This window comes from Cygnus olor, chromosome 2 (assembly GCF_009769625.2).
Source record: "Cygnus olor isolate bCygOlo1 chromosome 2, bCygOlo1.pri.v2, whole genome shotgun sequence".
Lineage (NCBI taxonomy): Eukaryota > Metazoa > Chordata > Aves > Anseriformes > Anatidae > Cygnus > Cygnus olor.
This window is the reverse complement of record NC_049170.1, coordinates 74,050,011-74,068,917: the sequence shown is the minus strand read 5'-3', so window position 1 is coordinate 74,068,917 and position 18,907 is coordinate 74,050,011.

The following is an 18,907-nucleotide window of genomic DNA, read 5'->3' as shown; positions in this document are numbered from 1 at the left end:
TCAACACTTGATCTTGACTTAAAATAAAACTATTAAATATCATAATTATGTATAAAAAAATCCTATAACATTCTTCATTTCTTACTGAAGCAATCCTACTTGGGAAAATAACTTAAGAGACTGCAGTACAGCTAAGGAACAGATGAAACCTTGAGTAATGTTATACTAGGATAAAGCAGTGGCATTTGACAATGCACATACTTCTACAGCATATGAATAAAATCTTGCCCCATTGAACAATGTAGAGAGATGTACCACAGCTTTTAATGGAGAGAGTCTTTCACTCAGTGATCTGAAGAATGAAAGATGACTGAGTGCTCTTGAACAGAGTAAGGCTTCCTTGGTGCTGTGAAGATGTGGGGCTACATTCAGCTATCAGCAATTGAAAAGTAAACCAGCAGAAGAGACAGAGATGGTAAGAAAACAGTTCTTGTCTCGCCAATATTTAATGTACATCAACTGGCTTTTACCCAAGAGAAACTCAGTAGTAGGCAGAAAGAAAGAGACCTGTAGAGATTAGAAGGAAGTAAATTTAATGAGGTGTGCAACTAAAGAAATGGTATCATAGGTCATGAATGAAACTTGCCTTCCAATACAATAAGCATAGAAAGAAAAGTGTCAGGGGGCTGAAAGCAGGACACATCCTCCAAAAGAAACTGTGAAAAAGTATGATCATCTGTGAGAAGGTATGATCATCATTTATTAAATCCTTTAGCATTTTTTTCCCATGGAAATCCCCATACTTTATAGTCATATATATGGTCAAAGTACTTCTTGTGCACAATTTTTTTTTTGAAAACTTGTTTTTATTAATCATTCCGGGGACTGCAATGATATTCTGCTGATCATTAAAATTCACAAAATGTTTCACAAATTACCAGAAACTGAGATAAAATTCAGATTAAATTTAGGTTGTCATTCAAACAAATGCTCAGTGTAGAGCAGAAAAGGTTCATATTGAGGATGATGTTAACAGCATTGGAAGATTTTGCTTTGAGCTGGAAACCAGATAGAGGTAGATAATCTGGCTAGATTTGCATCGCTACAGAAGACAGGAAACTCAACATTTTCGAGAAAGTCATTATGATCCAAGTATTGAGCCCAAAGAAACATCCTTGATCGATCTGGCCTGATCCCACCTCTAAACAGACTGAGCTGTATCATGTGAATTTTATTTTTTCCAGAATACTCTAAAAGAATTATTTGAATTAGACATCCTTCTATTTTGATCCATATTTTGTAAGAACCTCCTCGTCAGTTCCTCACAATAAATATAAGTGACTACTTTTTTCTCCTCTTTTTCCTCTCAAGCCATGTCTTTCTCAGTCATATCATGTTTGACGAGTATATTATCACCAATATTTCAGCCTTGTTCCTCAAGAAGACAGAAAGACTATTCAGGAATTCTACCCATACAACTAAATGCCTTTGTTCCTGTTCCTGCAAGACTTCAATGATTAAGTGACCTGAAAGATTATATTCATGCTACGCAGTTGCCAAACACCTGCAACTTTTTTCAGATTTAAATGAAAAATTATGCTCAATTTTAAAAATGTTTCACAGTAAAAACAAAAACAAACAAATAACCTCACCCCCACCCCCACCCCCCAAATATACTAGTATTAGTATATTTGTATTAGTATTTTAAAATGCATACTGATGTGCAAATTAACTGCTGGCTTGAAGGCATCTGATTTAAAATATATACTGTTGTGTTTTTAATGCTTCACATACTTAATATATTTGTCTGATTTGTATCTTATACTAAGTTGAAATCCAGATAGCTAGAAAGTTAAGTACTGATCAACTTTATAAATTAGATTGATACAATTTTAGTAATGACCAAGAAGAGAAAATAATAGTGAAGTACTGCTGATATACAGAAAAACTGATTTTCTACTTTCATATACTGCTCTTCTAGAACAACCTGATAAGTAATGAACTAAATCTGCATGGATTCCACAGGTTACCATAAATATATATATATATATATATTTGGAAAAAAAGTGAGATTTTGTAAATGTCTAAATAGTATCTTCTTTCAAATGTCTTTCCACCATTCTGTCAGAAATTCCTGTCACACAGCAGATCAAAGGAGCACACCCAGCAGCCAGAGCTCAACAGTTTTGCTGGGACAGAATGATCTCACAGCCATTCTTTCATTCCAGTGCCTGGGAGTCCAGACAAAAGTCCAGTGCCTGGGAGTCCAGACAAGAGAAGGTATGAAAAAAAACCCTAAGTAGATAGTGCTAATGTCTTGACACACAAATATTATAATAGCAATTGTAAACAAAGTCACTGCTTTTGATTTGAGAGAAGAGAATTTTCAGACCTTTGAATGGCTTCTGATCACATTTTGTCTCAGCAAGATTATTCTTACTAATTACTGGGATTATTCATAGTAATTATTCTTTTCGCTACCATCCATTGGAGTTAGGCGAGAATTTAGCTAAATAGCTACTTGTACTTCCAACTCCAGCTTTCTCAACTTGCTTGCAAAGGTATGTGATTCTACTAGACATTCCTCTTCTGAACAGCTGCAAGGCGAAGGTTATATCTGCCACATCAAACTTGCTGTCACCTCTGGAGCACTCAGCAGTTTAGGTTTTTCATGTATTTATTTTTCAGACTCTGCTATTGCTGCACTCCATGCCTCTCTGTGTCTGCAGTGCAGCCACTGTACTCTGGGGTTCAGCCAGCTTTATATTGCTGAACCTCTGCCTGCTTCCTTTCCTAGGGTATTATGAATGCTTAAAACTTGTCTTGCCTCCAGTTTCTAATTCATATTCTTTTTCTGCAACTCTTGAGCAAAGAATGTGAGCAACTGTTTCAGTATGTGTTTGGGAAAATATGTTACTGCTTCTGGTTCCAGCTCCACTGTATTTATCAATGTATTTGTCAATCAATTCTGGTGCCAGTATTGTCCCACCAAAGAAGAGACATTTTGTGAAAAGTTTGATGCAAATTAAGTGAAACAAGAGAAGGAAACAGTATTTTAGAGTATATTCAGAAACCAAGTAACATATTCACAAGGTTTTGAAAATTTCTTTAGTTTACTGAAAATGATGCATGCATACAAACAACTAAAAGCACATTTTCAAAGAATCACAACTGCTATTAGCTTGCTTTGGACATTCCTCTATTTTGCTAAGCTCCTGAAGTAAGCATTCAGTTCTATGGGAGAGTATTAAGTGCAAGATGTGTCCTGTGTGCACAGTCACAAAAACAAACACAAAAGTAAAAATATTCAATCTTTAATTCAATTTAGAGAAAGGGAATAAGTTTCATTGACACACTGAAGCAATTTGTTCTGTAGAGTTCAGAGACTTCTACATTAAATATGTAGAAATCTACTCCTAGAACACGTTACACTGTGTTAATCTAATATATGTCAGATTTTTAACGAATGGGCTTTGCTACACACTGTGTACCAAACTTACTCTTATAACTGTGGTAATTTTAACTTGCTGAAAAATACAAGATGTAAGTTAACAGTATCAAATGTAATGTTCAGTAAGTGGACAAATGTGACTGTTTGTTACTCTCAAATTACTGATTGACATTGTGGATTGTTTTTCTACGTACATCTAAGACTGTTTTTCCCTTTATTTCTCATTGCATTCCTGAGTTGAGGTTACTGAGAATGAAGGCAGGATCTCCACATTCAAAGGTATCAGACATGAAACTTTATGAACACAAAACAGATTTCATCTGGTAAGGACAGAGCAATGTGATGGTTTTATCTTTGTAACAAGGGCTTCTCCAATCTTTGTTGATGGTTATTGTTTGAAGAACCAAGAGCAAATTAAAAAAGTTCAAAGGCTCATCCCAGGAATGTACAAAGCCTTACATACTCAACAGAGAAACTCACATTGATAATGAAATCTACCAGGAGAAAGGAAAAGAAAATGATATTTTGTGTTACACAAGTCCCTCATATTTCATATTTGGAATTAGCAATGAGGTGAAAAAGTAGCTGTAGAGACAGAAAGCTAAACAGATTTAACCAAAAGAACTTTCAGAATGGAGAAATTTAACTTACATACTTTTGGTAAGGAAATGTTTGTTTGGGAAATGAGTTTATGTGCTTTGTCAAGGTCATTGTGCTCTTGTGTTCCATGATGTAATGACTAATGGAATTAGCCCATGACTTCCACCATTCAGCAACATGAGGAGGTTCTATCAGAAGTGTAACTGGACCTTTTCTGATGGCTAATCTGGTGTCCAAGAAAAGCTGGACAAAGAAACCTCATTATAGTAGTCCAAGAAATGTTCCAGAGAAGATAAATAAAAAGACACTCCATTTGCTGACTTAGATTCAGCATTCTGGACCTATGTATCTCGTAGTTTTCAGGCAGCTGTTACTGCTGATCCTTTACGTGTTCCTGAGAAAGAAGTTGAATTTAGTCCAGAATCACCAGACATACAGAATAAGAGTTTACATCAATGTCTTAAACAAGTCTATACAGAAATTCTTATCAACAATAACTTTGTTCTGAGAATCTGTTATTTTTCCTTTTTTGTCTTGGAAGAGTGAAGGGGAAATTCTGCATTGTTCTTGATACAAGCTTCTTTCGCAGATCAAGTGCCCTTCCCTTTCCAGGCCAGAATAACACACTGTCTTTAGTGTTTTTCATTCTCTCAGAGAATGGCAGAGGGATATTAAAGGAAATAATATTAAAACAAGCAAAACAAACAAAAAACCAACAAGCAAACAAAACAAAAATCCCATGATGAATTTTGTTGTGTTTGTGTGCTTTATATCATTAGGGATATGATGTGTCTAAATCAAATGACCAAAGGAAAGAAATAATTCTTGCAGTGAAGGACAACGAAGAGCATCTTTGATTAACCTAAACTGAACAGAGAAAAAGCCAATCAAGAGACACTAGCATAAAAGTGATTGTATGAATCTGGACTGTGAAAGCCAGTATAACAATTTCAATGGTTCTGAGATGCTACTTTTTTTCCAAATCCATAAAGATTTAATACCATGAATTGTGATTAGTACAAGTGTATCTCCTACTTCGGTACTCGTGATAAACATCAACAGAGTCCTTTCTCTACCGAGCTTCCTTAAAGCAGTTAAAACAGTGAAAATGCTTTGAGAAATTATCTTGAAAGATGCAGCTCTTTTTCAAGAGGAATACCCCAGTGAAACGATGGTGTAAAAATGAATTTTACATAGACAAAAACGTCATTGAAGCTGATGGTTTTTTTGTTTGTTTGTTTTTGTCATGAAAATAAACCAAACAGAAAATAATAGGTGCATAATGCTGATGATGGTAGTTTAAAGAAAGACCTTTGCTTGGGGAGTGTAACAGAAAACTTTTCCTTCTACTCCAATGTTAATTTCCTCTTTTTATGTATGGGTGTGTATGAAAATCCTATAATCACATTTCTGAGAAGGAAATCTCTGTTGGATCCTTTCAAGTTTGTAACAGTATACAATGTAATATATGTATATAATATATTATTCAACCCTTGCCCAGGCAGGGTCTCAAGAAAATACACATTTTCATAGAGATCAAGAAGTTCCCATTTTACTTCAGTAATTCTCAAGATTCTGGAGGGAATTCTGAAAATTAGAAAAAAGACACATCATCTCCAGTACTTACACTGTAAGAAACTGCAAGCAGAATTCCTTTACCTAAAGCACATCCACAATAAAACACACGCCAAAATTTTTTAAATATAAAAAGGAAAAAAAGCTTAAGTCTTCCCCCCCCCCCAAAAAAAGCAAAACATAATAGATATACTTCACAACAAATTAACTTCAAAATAAAATGAGAGAGGAACAATTTATCCTCACATATTTTGTTTCATTGTTTGGGGATTCTCACTGTGGATGTCAGAACCCTTGGCTTCACATTGTAAAATAATCCTGTGTGCACCTACAGACCTAGCAAATATTTCAGTAAATAACTACAGTATTGGTAAAAGTTAATTTATATATTGCAACAATGGGTGTGAAATGTTCACTAATCCTACTTGGTTGACTTCTCTTTGCTTCTACCTGCACTCAAATTGAAGACCGTAGAGCCCAATAAAGGTCAGAATTTCATTTACTTTTTTGCAATACTTTTGTTTTCCAAAAGAAAAAATAGGCATTCTATTTTCCAATTAAAGGAAATACAGAAGGATTTAAAATAAGTATGTTAAAAATAAAGAAATAAACTTTCATCTTGAATTCCTATGTCTGTGGAAGGAGCCTAAAAGCTGGAGAAGTCCTGGAAGTTTCAAAGGGATTCCCTCCTGTGACACTCTTGAATCATCAAAGCTAGGATTGTCTTTAATGTCTAAATGCCATTTTTCTATAATGACAAAGATAGAACAGAATTTTTGTAATGACAGAAATGTGGCAAATCAGGCATTCAACTTCTGTAATCAGTTTTGTTAATGAAAAGCTTGTCAAAATCAGTATGATTGCACAAAACATCACAATTTCAACAAAGGAACTGATCTCTGATAAATATCTACCAGTGAAAAGTGAATGTTCATTTTTACTGTTTAGTTTTGGTGTCCCTGTATGCAATGATGGTAACACTGCAGCTTGTACAGCCTATAAAAATATCACAAATGAGTACAGTAAAAGTCAATAATTATTAATAGTTTCTATAAAATTAGCATAGATCTATCTTATTTTACAATGAGAAGACACAAGGCAAGGCAGATAAAATTATTTGTAAAATATGAGAAATGACTTATCACACCCAGATGGTTACTATATTCCCGATGAGTAGGGCAGAACCTTTGCCAACATTAGCTGTGCCATAGTATAGGTTAATAGCTTCTACTGTAATAATTGTTTTCATGTATGTCATATTAGTATACACCCTGTATCAATACATGGTACAATATCATGTATTTATGATGTATAGTATCATGTATTTATGACGATTATTTATCATAATGATCATAAATAATGTACATAATGTATCATCATGATCATACATAACGTACATAGCGATCATACATAATGTACATAATGATTATGTATGATAATAATCATACATGTATCATGTATTTATGATGGTATACGTATGATGTATAGTACATCCTATAAAAGGCACTAAATATTTTTCAGTCCTACACCAGTATGTGAATTGCAATGGGACTGTCAGAAAAATAAATAAATAATAATAATAATAATAAAATCTGTATTTCTGTGCAGTTCTTGCATGAATATAACTTCATCCCCCAGAAGCCAATGCACAAGCCAGTGACTGCTCTAACAAGAACAGGTGTTGATGTAAGCCTCTAGATGACCAAACTACAGACCATAGTCTCCATAAGTCACTCAGCTGGACTTCTGAAGAAGGTACTTTGTCTTCTAGTCTTGTTCTAATGAACTATTGTTTTCATTGTGACAATTTACTGTAAGCTGACATAGCTTTGGAAACCTGCCACTTTTTCTATGGTATGATGGATACCATCAACCATTAGGTACACACTGCTGTGTAACTAAAACTTGCCTTCCCAGTAATCAAATACCTGTGTAACACTGGCAGTCTGACTGTTAATTTTGGAGATTATTTAGCAATGACAGACTTATAAGTCACTAGTGTAAGTAGGTATTGAAGAATACAGCCCCTGATCTCAGCCAGACAACTTTGTAAACTTAAGGTGAAGGCTGAGCTATTCATATGCCTTAATCGTCTTTCTTCATACATACTAGTTCATTTTCAGCACTGAAAGTTTATGTAAAAACTTTCCAATCCTGTTCTAGATATTTCAGTTCAACAGTCAAAAGCCACTGACATCTGCAGATGCGTGGGTATTACTAGCATCATGCAAAATGAGATGGGCTGATCTGAATAAAAATGCATTCAGGTATAAACTAAATGACTTTTAATGTGAAATAATAGATTGATTTACAGGCACAACATGCTACTGAAGGTTGATATTTTTATTTTATAGTGCTTTTCTCACTACTCTGGGAATTAATTACAGCAGCTACATATAGTTATACATATTTCTGGAAAACTATTACTTCAGTTATGTGCATACTGTGCATACAAATGTCATCATTCTACATGAATGACACAAGTGCCAACTTTATTTACTATGTGAAAGGTTGCTAATTTCAGTAAGTCCACCCAAGAGTGCATGAGCACATAATCAGTACATCCATACATCTTTGTAGAAAAGAATGTAGAGAAAAAGTTTGCTGAAGTATTTTACATAAGGGAATAGTTCCTGTCTCTCAGGCATATGCTGCCAAATGCCTTGTTACCACATGGCTTACAGCTAGCTCCCTCTATGGCATACTGGCTGCATGGCCACTGTATGATATTGAGATCAGCGTCTCTAAGAAATAACCATCATCTTTTTTGATCCATCCCCCTGTGAGTCAGCCCAAACTTTCAAAAACAAGGGAAGAAAGAGTCCATCGAAGCCCATAAGGCTAGCATTTTCATGGTAAGACATTGAGGTTCTGTATTATATGACCTAATATAACATGGGGAGTGTTTGAGAGAAATAACCCAAGGAACTCCAAGAAAGGGTTAGGGAAGTATATAGTGCATAAGGAGCCAAACTAGAGCATCTGGAGCAGTTCAGGAGGGAATCCTTCCCAGAACTTCACACAGACTTCATGTCTGAAGGAATTGGTTTCTCTGCCATAGAGATGGGTAGCAAGTGTAGAGCATAGCAATAAGGAGCTGAGAATTCTTTCACAGTGCAGAAACACCCTTGATTGTTCCAACTTCATAACGTATCTGCATTAAAGCTGGACTAGCCACTGCAAATTAGCACTGCTTTAGCTAAAATCAAAACTGAATTCTTTTTGAACTATTTTTTATTTTTAGCAGCAGTTTATATTTTATTGTAAGACTATCAAGAAAGATGCTCCTTTTGATACAAAAAGGTGCTGTCACGAAGGTCGCACAGGAGACATTTAACCCTGCTTCTGTGTATCATTTTGAAATCAAGGTAGAGGACTGGTAGAAGGGCAAGAGATTAGTTGTTTGCTTTTTTACAGTGAGAGGAGAAAAAGGGGAAATATAAAGTACCCATTGGCAGTAAGGAAAAAGGACTATCTTAAGAGGCTGAGAGTATATCAGACAAAGACTGGCCCTTTCCCTCCCTAATGGACCAGGATATGAGTCAGAGGGGTTTAATAGCCCATTTGAAAGGATCCCGCAAACTCAAAATTCAGCAGAAGCAGATGCTTTTGCAATAGAATCCCAAGCTCTCTTTTCCTCCCTGAAGCATGCTAAGCCTTTTTTACTCTCAAGATACTAACTGGCTTTTTATCTCCAACCTTCAGGCAAAACAGTAAATTCAGGTTTTCACAGTATCCTCCTCAATGAATTCAAAGAGACTATACTGCCTCTTGCACAGGGATCAACTGCCTCACCATAAGTTAAACGCTGCATTTCAGCACTGTCAAATGCCCCTTTCTTAGCAACAGCATGGCCATCAGAAAAGACAGGGAGAGTAAACACAAAACACAATTGGCAGGCCACGATTTCACCTGAGCAATATCTATAGTACATCTTAGTTGGGAAGTATTTTTATTTTTGTACCTAACCCCCCCTTTGCAAGAACCAAAGTTATTTTGACTGTATGCTCATGTATTTGACTATATACTCATGTATAGCTAGGTCGCAACACAAGATTTTCCAAAGCAGAATAACAAGTAACATTCCTATCTTTCACTCACAGATGTGAAATAATGACACCCTGAAATGGCTTCTTGTAGTTCCACCTAAGAAAAATTGATGCAAGACCTAAGAAAAAAATCAACAAAGTCCCACTTATTTTAGGGCTGGTCCACACCAACAATAATTGAATTCAGTTAAGAGTTACTGGTTAGCACACCAAAACATCTCACACAACCTTGAAGTACAGGAAAAATTATGGAGTAGGTGTGCTGTACTGCTTCTGCTATAATGAAAACCTACACCGATATATGCCAATTTCTCTTTACTCTCTGGTTGTATTCAGGTCACTTCTCCCTCATCTGTTATGTAAATATTTTTCTACTTCTGCATTTGTGAGGTTTGAATTCAGCTGGAGATGTCTGTTCTGTGGTTCTGTCTCCACAATTACTATGCAATGAAGGAACAGCTCAAGGATGACCATCAGACATACCTGTGGGACACTGGAGGTGAATGAAACTGTTTTTCAGGTAGTTGCTATGGAAGACTTACATAAAATTTTGCTCTCTTAATTATTGTAAATATAAAAGAAAGAAAAGAAAGAAAGAAAGAAAAAAAAAAAAAAAAAAAAAAGAAAAAAAAAAAAAAAAAAAAAAAAAAAAAAAAAAAAAAAAAAAAAAAAAAAAAAAAAAAAAAAAAAAAAAAAAAAAAAAAAAAAAAAAAAAAAAAAAAAAAAAAAAAAAAAAAAAAAAAAAAAAAAAAAAAAAAAAAAAAAAAAAAAAAAAAAAAAAAAAAAAAAAAAAAAAAAAAAAAAAAAAAAAAAAAAAAGAAAAAAAAAAAAAGAAAAAAAAGAAAAAAAAGAAAAAAAGAAAGAAAGAAAGAAGGAAAAAAAGCTTTTACCAAGATCGCTCAGCACTGTCCATAATATTCAGTGTATAGTGACCCCTGGGAAATGACAAAGTCCCATGGATGTGTGAACTTGCTTCCTCTGCTTTCACTACAAATTTCCCTCTGCTACAGAGAGCATTGAAAGACTTCTGCTTTTAGTGTGTGCAATTTCCATGTTGCAGACACAATGTTCTTGTGCAACGAGGCAAACCTGAAACATGGTACACATCACATATCCAATCCTGTTATCTACCCAGGCAAAACTTTGATTAATTTCAGTGGAAGTATTACCCAAATGAAACCAGAGGATGAGAATATAAGATTATTTGTGAAAGTTTTCTCATTAGATATTTCAGTTCAAATTTGCAACAATTTCTGTCAGGTAAAAAATGGTTTAACATGTCACATACATGATTTATAAAATACAAAAGCAAGGACAGTACAGTAATTCTATGAATAAAAGGCAACATTTATTGGTAGGTATTTATCATTCAATTATTGTTTTTGTTTTGTTTTGTTTTGTTTAAAGGATATTCCTTTAAACCGAATCTTAATTTTACATCAGTTACACAAGTAGCACTGTCATTTAGCACTGGAGAGGATTTGCAGAGTTTTTTTCTTCCCTTGAACTGCTTTTTTCCCCTTCCCCTCAAATTGGTATCCAGAGCCTTGAGCCTATCCCACTGACCAAGGCACAGCAGATGCTCTGAATGTGACTGTGATCTTGGAGGATAAATGCAATAAGATACAAATCACAGATCTCTCTTCCTCACAAGGATTTGGAGTTTCCTCCATATCCTCTGAGGTGGCTGCTGTTAGGGTTGTGGAAATGCACTGGAGAAAGTCAGTTGAGGTATGCAGCTACAGTTCTACAGGCAGCAAGGAGGGAGTGACACAAAAAGCAGAACAACCTTGGACTTCAGGAGAGCAGACTTCATGTGTTTTTTTTAGGCACCTGCATGGAAGAACCCCATGGGATACAGCACTGGGGAAAAGAGGGATCCAGAAGGGCTGGCAGATTTTCAAAGAACCCCTCCAAGCTCAGGAACCAAAACTCACCTGGAGGTGAATCTGGCAATGGATGTGAAACGCAGTAAGAAAGGTTTCTCTCAGTACATAGCAGCAAAAGGAACACTAAGGGAAATATAGGCCTGCTGCTGAATGGAACAGGGAACCTAATGACAAAAGATATGGAGAAGGAGAAAGCTCTCACTGCCTTCTGTGCCCTGGTCTTTACCAATAGTATCAGCCTCCAGGAATCCCAGGCCCCTGAGACCTGGAGCTAAGTCTGGAGCAAGGAAAACTTACCCTTACCAGAGGAGGATCAGTTTAGGGAAGGAATAAACAGCTCGAACACATGCAGGACCATGGGACCTGGTGGGATGCGCTCACAGGTGCTGAGGGAGCTGATCAATATCCCTGCAAAGCCACAGTTAGTTATCTTCGAATAGTCACAACAACTGGGGGAAGTTCCTGAGGGCTGGAAGAAAGCAAATGTCACTGCTGCCTTTAAGAATGGCAAGCAGGAGGACACAGGGTACCACAGGCCAGTCAGCCTCACCTCAGTTCCTGTGAAGGTGATGGAGGTTATACTTCTGGAAACACCTGAAGATCAAGAAGGTGACTGGGAGTAGTCACCATAGATTTATGAGGTGGAAATCATGCTTAACCAGTATGATAGCTTGCTGTGAGGAGATGACCTGCCTTAATGGATGAGGGTAGAGCACTGGATATTGTTGACCTGAACATTAGGAAGGTCTTTGAAACTGTCTCCTAGAACATCCTTGTAGACAAATAAACCAAGTACAAACTAGGTAAGTGGACAGTGAAGTGGACTGAAGCCTGGTGGAACTGCTGTGCTCAAAGGATTGTGGTCAGCAGCGTTAAGTAGCTGGAAGCCAGTCACTACTTCAGGAGCTAATACAGGGGATGACGCAGTTCAACATCTTCATTAAAGACCTGGATGAGGGGTCAGAGTGCAATTTCACCAAGTTTGCAGATGATACAAAAATGAAGGGAGTTGTTCATACACCAGATGGTTGTGCTGCCATTTAGAGGGACCGTTTGCACCAGTACACACTGGGGGGCAGTAGCCTTGAAGAAAAAGGAAAGCAGCCTTGAAGAAAAGGACTTCAGGGTCCTCAAAGACAACAAATTGAACATGATCCAGCTCTGTGTCCTCACAGCACAGAAGATCAACAACTACATGGGAAAGAGCATTCTCAACAGGTCAAGGGACGTGATCCTTTCCCTCTACTCCATAACTGGAGGTCATAACTGGAGTGCTGGGTCCACCTCTGGACTTTACAGTACAAAAAAGACATAGATATACTGGAGTACATTCAGAAAAGGACCATAAAAATAATTAAGGATCTGCAGCACCTGCCACATGACAAGAAGCTGAGAGAAGTGAAACTGTTCAGCCTGAGGCAGAGGAATCACGGGGAAGAGGGGAGGAAAGAAGTAAGGAACAGGGCATCAGACTTTTTCAGTAGTATCTCTGTGGCAGGACAAGAGACAAAGGGGACAAATTAAAGTACAAGAAATTCCACCTTAACATAAGAAAAATATTTTTTACTGTAAGGATGATTCAATAGTGGAATAGATTTCCTAGAGAGACTGTGGAGTCTCCATTCTTGGAAAGAGTCCAAACCCAACTGGGCATGGCTCTGAACAACCTGCTGTGGTTGGCCCTGCTATGAACAGAAGGCTGGACTAGACAATCACCAGAAGTCTCTTTCTGCCTCAACCATTTTGGCAAACTGTGATTCTATGGCTCTAGTCAAATGAGGGACCACCATTCTTGAGACAACCAGAGGGGGCCATAGACAATTAAAATTTACAAGAATGTAGGTGCTGAGTTTGCCATTATGCAAGATCCTGGCACTGGCACAAGGTCCATCTTGGCTTTTTTTCCTAAATCTGCACCTAATCGCCAACACCTATAGTAGCAGTGTGAAACTTCAGCAAATTGGCTTTAGTCCCAAGACCTGCTGATTCCCTGATATTTTTTGAAGTCTTCAGTCTCCTTTATTTGGGGAAAACTTTGGAATGTGGTTTTGACACTCCCCTTTCCTGATGACAAAACAGCAAATAAACTTCTGCCACCTCCAACCTGTGTAGTTGTAACCCAAAGTGTATGACAGCTTGCATCGTGTCTAAGACTTCTTCTACTTTGTCTGTCAATTCTGCTCTTCAACCTGGAGGAAGCCTTGAAGAATTTTGGATGACAGCTCATGGGCAACCTGGTGAAATTCAGTTTCATCCTTTGTGGATGTCTCTGGGTGCTCCTGCAGAATGTTTCACCAAGAACAGCTTAATCCTTATTAAACCTGTCTGCTCTGTTTGAGGAATGCACCCCAGCTGGCGCTTGTATGACAAATCTATCCTATTGCTGACAAGCCAATCCTCTGTTTTGTAGCTGGTGGTCCTTGCTGATGTACATTGATGATGTGGTCCTTGTTACCCAGGACCTGGAAGATCTGGTACATGTGGAGGCTTGTTAAGACTCAGTAGTCTTCTCTATCCAAGTCAACTGCATCCAGACCTTTGGCAATCTAGCTGGGAAACAGCACTGATTAGATCTTTTTTAACACTCTCCACCATTCAGTGGGGCCACTCTCAATAGTCCCTGCCACTGAACTCTCTCTAGAAGCTGACTGAGATAAAGCGGATGTTAGAAAATCTTCATACTGAATTTAGGAGTTGATAAAACTGTTGCAGTGATTTCCTTTTTTTTTTTTTTTTCCCTCCTCACTTTAGTGAAAACAACAACAACAACAACAAAAAACCTCTACTGTAATACCTTCAAGGTGATCTTATGGTGATCTTATCTGGGAGAACAGAAGAAGTCTTTCATTAATCTCTTTGAAGAAACTAAACTCCAAAAGACATTTTGGACCTTTTGAAATTGTAAGGCAAACTGGAAGAAGAAATGAAAATGTAAACAAATTTTAGCAAATGTGTATTTTTGCTACTGTTACCAGCTCTGGGGAAATGTAGATGAGGCATATATTGTCAGGGACAGAAGTACATTTTCCTCTTCCTCAGGATTATCTTTTTGTACTTAAGGTCAGCTTGCTGGTAAGAACTATTTTGAAGAACTGGAAGAAACCTCAATGGAGGCTCCCTCCTCCATTGCTTAGGAGCTGCTTTTAGGCTGAGGATCTTACACTTGGCTCCCACCCGATCTACCTGTCAAACAGCCTTAAGAGAGGGGCTGGTCTGCAAAGGAAGGCGAGCCAGGGGCAGGCCACTGACTCACTGACAAGGGTGCAATGCCACAGTGCCCAAGCGATGCTGATGTACATTGTGTATAATGGTTCTGTGACAGCATCCAGGGTCAGCTATCACCCAGTAAGTCTGCAGTGATAAGACAGGGCCAAGATCAAACTGGGAAGTCAAGCTTACAAGTCCAGGTCCTGACACATAACATAAGAATTCCCATTAAGATAAATGCTTCTTCAGAGGAGGACAGAACTCTCCTAGGAAATGTATCATGACCTGCTGGAGGCAGAGATGCAACCAGCCAGACTGCATTCATTTGGCCAAACTCCAGTTCACAAAGACATCACATGAAAGTAACTTATTTGCTTTGTCTCCAAAGAAGAAACAGAAAGACTTCTATATTAAGCATTACACTTACTTTTCTGCCTTATCCCTACTACCATTCTGAGCTAGTCATTACTCTTCTACCTTCCACTGCAGAAGAAGAGAGATTTCTGTTTCTGATTAAATAAATAAAATAAAATAAAATAAAATAAAATATAATAAAATAAGATAATATATATATATATTTCTAGGCAGCTTACAAACACTACTAAAATTCCATCACTTTCCTGATGGAGAAGTGTCAGTCTTCTGCTACATGTTCCTGATTATGTAAAAATAGGTCTTTTTGACAATAGGCATACACAATTAATTAAAATTCAAATGTAGTCCATTTGACAGAAACCTGTGAATGCTATTTTCAGTGCTATTAATTGTATTTTATGTATGGTGACAGAAGTCACAAGATGTGTTGTTCAGAAATATTTGCAACATTGTATTTACAAGTTTCTCAGTATTAAATAAATTTTAAATAAGTAGTTATATCTATATTGAAATATACTATCACCTCATGTATTTGGCAAGTAAATTCTATTCCATTTGGCAGGTGGTTCTGTTTAAAATAAGACTGGCTTGTTTTGGTTTGTTTTTAATTAAACTTCCAAGGAAAATAACAGCTAACAGCTTAAATCAGAATGATAATACTGAAAATGAGCCCAAGAAATGAAAGTCAATGAATACTTGCATTGAAGAACAGTTATCAGTTTCTCCTGTGACATTAGGTTCTTATATACATATATATTTTTTTATATATATATACATATATACATATATATACATATATATATACATATACATATATGCATAGCCTTCTCTGCTGCACAGCACGTCATTTCCTGCAGTAGGAAGTGCCACTGTGTGTGTTATTTCCACTTCTTTATAAAGGTGACATTCATATAATTTAAACCCTATTTTCAATAGTTCTGTAAATCTACCACCTCTCAGCAATTCAGGTTAATGTTTTCCTAGACTTTCTATGTGCAAACTAGAGAAATAAAATCTATTTTAAAGTACTACATTTTTTTAGATTTTTTATTTACTTTTTTTTTTTTTTTTTTTTTTTTTTTTTTTCCTCATGCATGCACCAGGAAAACCATATATCACATTCACATTGATGACACAATGCAGAGCTCCATTCTGAATAATAGCTATGTTTTATCAGCTGCTCTAACTTCTGTGACTGGAGCATTTGGGCATTTTCTATTGTCAATATAAAAATATATGAATATTGAGAAACCATATATTGGATAGCAGGATGCTCACAGGCTACAGCTAATTCTCGCTGATGGGTCTGTTTGCCAGAATTTGAAATTCCATCAAAAAACTCATAGGAGATCTGTTTTTAAATACATATAGGCCAAATTCTGCAGTCCTAATTCAATCACAAATTGTAATATGTATTTTACAGAAGCATAGGAAGAGATATTTGTGCTATAACTTTATTTACTTTTTGCTCCTCCTTGTACAGTAAGCATATTTTCAGGTAAAAAATGTATTTATATTTTAAGTTCTTGAGTTGTAACTAAGCATGATATTGTGCATAGTGTCTAGACTTCTGAAGGTTACTGCAGTACCACTAGTAATAACAACAACAAAAAAGAAAATTAGAGCAACACTTGCCTTTTCATACATTTTCTTCTGAAATGTATCCTTTACACACACCCCAGAAGAAACAATGACAGCAATTTAAACAACAGAACAATTTGTAAACTGGCAGTGACATAATCTACAAATAGACTGTTATTGAAACTTTTTTTTTTTTTTGTGGAAAGGATGGAAAAGAATATAATAAACTGCTCACAACAAACTCATAAGTCTTACTGAGCACAAAATAATGCAATTTAAATCACAACACATAAGCCTTCTTGGACAATGTAATCCCATCATGACAAGCAAGGGTTAAGAGTCTGCAGGTGAACAGCACCAACCTCATGACATGACATAGGACACAGCCTACTAGTAACTGCTACTGCAGGAAAACTAACTGCTTTCCCTGCAAAATGTTTTTACCACATTGGAGCTCCTAAGCCCCGTAAGGCGGTGGTGCCTAGTATCACCCTACCAGTAGAGCCTCCATCTTTTGATCCTTAATGAGAACAGATTTTTCACCTGATCAGAAGCAGAGTTTTCTGAGGCAGTTGCATTACATTTTGTCTCAGAAAACAATCTTTCAGTATGCGCTTCTCACACTTTGGAGCTGCAATAACACAATGACAGCACAATTCATTTACCTTTATTTTGCATTACTTCAGTATCAAGAACAATGAAACTGCAGAAGTATGGGCTGTGAGAAAAGAAAAATCTATGAACTGCAGCCCTGTTATACAGCATTGTCATTGCTAATGACAGGTCTCAGACTTTTCATCAAATTTGCAGAACTGAGGTTTGTCAGGGTTGCCCTGTCTGAACCTGTGATTTGTTTTAGCTTGTTTGACTACAGAAGCAATTTTTCTTTTTACCAGGTGGCTATGGCTAAATTGTTTTGCTTATCTTTGTATCATGCAACTTTAGTTTTATAAAGACAGTAGCAACAAATAGTCTGTTTAGAATGAGATATTTATGACCATATCATAATGATGTAGGATAGAGAAATGCAAGGATGGTATGACAGCAGAGCCTTGAGAAGTAGAGGCTGCATATCTACGAGGCTGCAGAGTAAAGGCATGGGATGACACGGGCTGGGGCAAAGACCGGCATGGGGGAAAGAGTATTTCCTTTCTGCCTGTAACAAGAAACAAAACAAAGGATCTACAATGCTGGGATGTGCAGTCGGGGGCTGAAGGTCATACTGCTATCTATACCCATACACATAGACATAGCTATTTCAGCTGTGTGCATACGTTACTGAAGTCACTTTCAGATTTTGCTGCTGCCAGGCTTTCAAGGAACATAAACTACTTTCAATAAGAATTGGCTCCCTATACAAATATTTACGTTGTGAAGCTAGAGTCCCTACATTGACTGGGAATTTTCATGAAGATCCCGTTCTGTTTGAATACAGTCATTACTTTTACTGAAAACAGCCAGAGAAGTTTAACTCTTTTGTACTGGGATTCAAGAATGGATTCAGTAATTGCCTGTATTTTTACCAGTTCAAAAGAGTTTTGGCCTAGGCCAACTCTTCTAAACAAGGGTTAGACAAAACTTATAAATTACCATGGACAATGACATTTCCAAGAGGTAGCCTGGATGTGGCCATGGTGTTTTGGGGAACAGAATGATTCAGCTATATGGACATCAGCTTTTCTACTCAGCTGGCCTTGAGGCTAGCACAGCCTCTTTCATTTGCTAGCAGCTTTTCTGGGTTCTAAAGCCTGTGAAAAAGACCAATTGCTGTTCCGTTAGATGTGCTATGGGAAGACACAAATTTAAAGGAGATCTGATAAATTCCAGAAGAAACAGGTTTTCTAAACTTGCAATGGACAATCCTAATCTTTGCATGAAGCAGGAAATAAACGTAGTCCTAGAAATACTCCTGTAATTACTGTATTGTACTGTAAATGCAATAATATCTTAAAATTTATTTTGTAACCTTATCTGCCCACACCAACAGAGTATCATATCCTTCCTTTTCTAGAGTAATTGTGACCTAGAAACGTCTTATCATAGTACAGTAAATATTAAGTGTGATAAATAATTTCAATTATATTAGTGTGTATTTTTATAGCATGTTCATCCTGAAGCTCACTAAAGCATTCAGATAGAAAATAAGGTATCTTATGTTTTATGGACACATATTCCATTCTATCAGGTTCATATACACAACTTTGATGGCTGAACTCAAAGCCTTTAATAAATAGATATTT